A 4,060-nucleotide genomic window follows, 5' to 3' on the forward strand; every position below is an offset into this window, starting at 1 on the left:
AGTGCAAACAAAACCTGTTCTAATCACACAGAACTGAGCTAAAGAGCTGCCTCATCCTCCTCTCTGCTGGCCAAGGATTATGACCCTGAATACAGTTTATATGATCTTCAGCTGAACCTCTGTAGGAATGGAGTTCATGAGGAGACATGAAGTACAGAGACGAGGTGGGGGTGTGCCTGATGGGCCACATCACTTGTATGCAGTCTCCATTACCACAGTCTGTCCCGTCCATCCTCTCTGTACCTCATGACATCCATTCCTTCAAAGATTCAGCTGAAGATCTTATCTGTATTCTGGACCATAATCCCTGACAAGCAGAGCAGAGAGGAGGATGAGGCAGCTCTTTAGCTCAGTGTTCTGAAGTAACTTGTCCTGCTGTGTCATTATTTGTGTGTACTAATAAGAGGGTGGACGTTTTATTTCTCCTAATGATTGTTCCCTAGTAGAGTTGTTGCGATACCAATTTTTTTATTCGGTTTCGATACCATGAAAAAGTATTGCGATACTCGATACCACGCGAAAAAAATAAACAAAAAAAGCCACGTGCACTCCTCATTTTTAAAAATGGCGAATCGCGCAGTTTTTATTTTATTTTTTCTGTTCCGGCATTCACCACCTAGATTTTTTTAATATATTTTAATAGTTTAGACTTTTCTGACGTGGCGATGTAATATGTTTATTATTTATATATTTTATATGTGAAATTGGGAAAAGGGGGTGATTTATACTTCATATTTTAGTGTTTTTTGTTTGTTTTTTTTTACACTTTTTATTTAATAACTATTTCCCCCTTAGGGGCTAGAACCTGGGATCTTTCATCCCTTTTCCTATTCAGCCTGATAGATCTCTATCAGGGTGAATAGGACTCCACACTGTCCCTGCTGCTCTGTGCTTTGTGCACACAGCATCAGGGATGTTACCATGGCAACCAGGGCTTCTGTAGCGTCCTGGCTGCCATGGTAACCGATCGGAGCCCCAGGCTTACACAGCTGGGGGTCCGATCAGAAGCTGCCACTGCACCACCAATGAGGGGGAGGGGAGAGGTCCCTGTGGCCACTGCCACCAATGATTTTAATACTGGGGGGTTGAGAGGGGCCGGCGCACTGTGCCACCAATGATTTTAATGGGATGGGGGGGGCACACTGCACCACCAATGATAACTACCCCTTTATACAGGAGGCGGGTACTGGCAGATCAGCGGCAGTTAACTGCCGCTGATCGCAGCTCCCTGTCAGGGGCAGGGTGCCGGCAATGCGATTCTGCTGCCGGCACCCGCCTCCTGTATGTGTTAAAGACTGACTACTGTATATGAGTCCAGACTTTCACTATCAGGCCACACAGAGCGGCACCCAGCAATGTCTCAGCACTCACCATTAGTCCTGGGCGCCGCTCCGTTCGCCCCGCAGTGCTCCATTACTGTCTCCTCTCCTGCTCCACATGCTGCTGATTACTATCGGAGCGATGGGAGGAGACATCAGATTCACTAGTGGGCGTTCCTTCTCCCTGGCTGTAGCGCTGTCCAATCGCAGCGCAGGGAGAAGGAACGCCCACTAGTGAAGCTGATGTCTCCTCCCATCGCTCCGATAGTAATCAGCAGCATGTGGAGCAGGAGAGGAGACAGTAATGGGGCACTGCAGGCGAATGGAGCGGCGCCCAGGACTAATGGTGAGTGCTGGGACATCGCTGGGCGCCGCTCTGTGTGGAAATAATCCTATCATTGGTGGCGCAGTGCGCCCGCCCCTCCTCCGCCCCTCTCTTCTCATTGCCGCCCCTCCTCCGCCCCTCGCTTCTCATTGGTGGCAGCGGCAGCAGCACAGGGGGAGGGAGGACAGCTTCCTTCTCCCCGTGCTGCTGAGAGAGAACATGAGCGCGCCGATAGCAGCGCGCTCATGTTCAGAGATACTAGATACGCAGCCCAGTATCGAAAAAACGGAAATCCCGGTATCGTATCGATACCGGGACAAAAGTATCGATTGGGTATCGAAATTTCGATACCCGCAACAACCCTATTCCCTAGACAAAACGAGGTATTTGGGAATATATTTATAATAAAATAAGATTTAGGTATTTTTATTTTCTTAATTCCCGGAGAACCACTTTAAACTAATACTTTGTTGAAGTACCCTTTGAATTTAGAACAGCATTCAGTCTTTTTGGGTAGAAGTCTATTAGCATGTCACATCTTGACTTCACAATCTTTGCAGACGTGCTGCAAATCTGTGTACAGCGCTAATCAAGTCTACCCACAGATGTTCAATTTTATTCAGGTCTGTGCCATTCTAAAAGACGATCATCTTCTGGTGAAGCAACTCTTTTGTTGATGTGGAGGTATGCTTTGGGTCTTTGGCGTGCTGAAAGGTTAAATTCCTTTTCAGCCTCAGCTTTTTGGCAAAAGCCTGAAGATTTTGTGCCAAACTTGACTCGTATTTGGAACTGTTCATAATTCCCTCCACTAAAGCCCCAGTTCCAGTTGTAGAAAAATAGCCCCAAAGCATAATGCTCCCTTCACCATGAGTATGGTGTTCTCTTGGTAATGTGCAGTGTTGGCTTTGTGCCAAATGTATCTTTTAGAATTATGGCCAAAAACCTCAACCTTGGTCTCATCAGACCATAACACGTTTTCCCACATGGTTTTGGCAGACTTGAGGTCTTGGCAAAACAAAGCCAGGCCTGGATGTTTTTCTTTGTGAGAAAAGCTTCCATCTTGCCAGCCTACCCCACAGTCCAGATATATGAAGAATACAGGAGATTCTGTCACATGCAGAACACAACCAGTACTTGCCAGAAATTCCTGCAGCTCATTTAATGTTGCGGTAGGCCTCTTGGCAGTTTTCTTTTTGAGGTACGTCAAGTTCTTGTGTGGAATTTTTTCTACTTCTTTATGACCATCTTTACTGTGTTCCATTTCTAATGGCTTGGAGTTGTTTTTTTTTGTTAGTACCCTTCTCCTTATACCTTTGATATGTTGTAAGCGGTTTATGGACCATGGCTTTCAGTGTAAAATGCAACTACGAAAAGGTCAGGGGAAAAAATCCTACTAGAACAGCTGAACTTTATATCGGGACAATCGGAATCACATGAAATGTAGGCAGCTGTGTACTGACTACTATTTAACATATTTAAACCAATTCTGGACACCCCCCCCATCCCTAATTATAACAGACAGTGTTCACATTTAGGCCCCTTTCACACGAACTATATGGATTAGGTCCGCATGCGTTCAGTGAAACTCGCACCATTTTGCAAGCAAGTTCAGTCAGTTTTGTCTAGCAACCATCAGTGAAAAACACATTGCATCCGCACTTGCTTCAAGATGCAATGCGTTTTTTCACTGAAGCCCCATTCACTTCTATGGAGCCAGGGCTGTGTGAAAAACTCAGAATATGGCTACATGGACACGACCGTTGTGTGTTTTACGGTCCGCAAATTGCAGATCTGCAAACCACGGATCCGCAAAACACAGACGGCGTCCGTGTGCATTCCGCAATTTGCGGAACAGCACGGACAGCCTTTAATATAACTGCCTATTCTTGTCCGCAAAGCACGGACAAGAATAGGACAGGTTATATTTTTTTTTTTGCGGACCACGGAAGTGAATGGGTCCACATCCGGGCCGCCAAAACTGCGGCTCTGATGCGGACCAAAACAACGGTCGCGTGGATGAGGCCTATAGAACATGCTGCGTCTTTCATGCAACGCAGAACTGATGCGTGAAAAAAAAAAAAACAGACCGATTGAAATGAATGGGTCAGGATTCAGTGCAGGTGCAATGCGTTCACGTTACGCATTGTACCCGCTCGGAAAACTCGATTATGTGAAAGGGGCCTCATACAACCACATTATTTTAGCCTATTGTTATTTTTATTTCCCCCTCTCTAAAGGATTTCAGTTGGTTTTTCAATGGAATTGTACAGATTATGGGTCACATTGAAGGTGGAAATGAATTGGTCTTATTTTTTTACACGACAAAAGCCTGGCATTAATATCAGGGGTGTGTAGACTTTCTATATCCACTGTACCCATTAATTCAACTTGTGTAAATAACTCCAACAACAATGGA

This window comes from Bufo gargarizans, chromosome 1, assembly GCF_014858855.1.
Source record: "Bufo gargarizans isolate SCDJY-AF-19 chromosome 1, ASM1485885v1, whole genome shotgun sequence".
NCBI classification, from domain to species: Eukaryota; Metazoa; Chordata; class Amphibia; order Anura; family Bufonidae; genus Bufo; species Bufo gargarizans.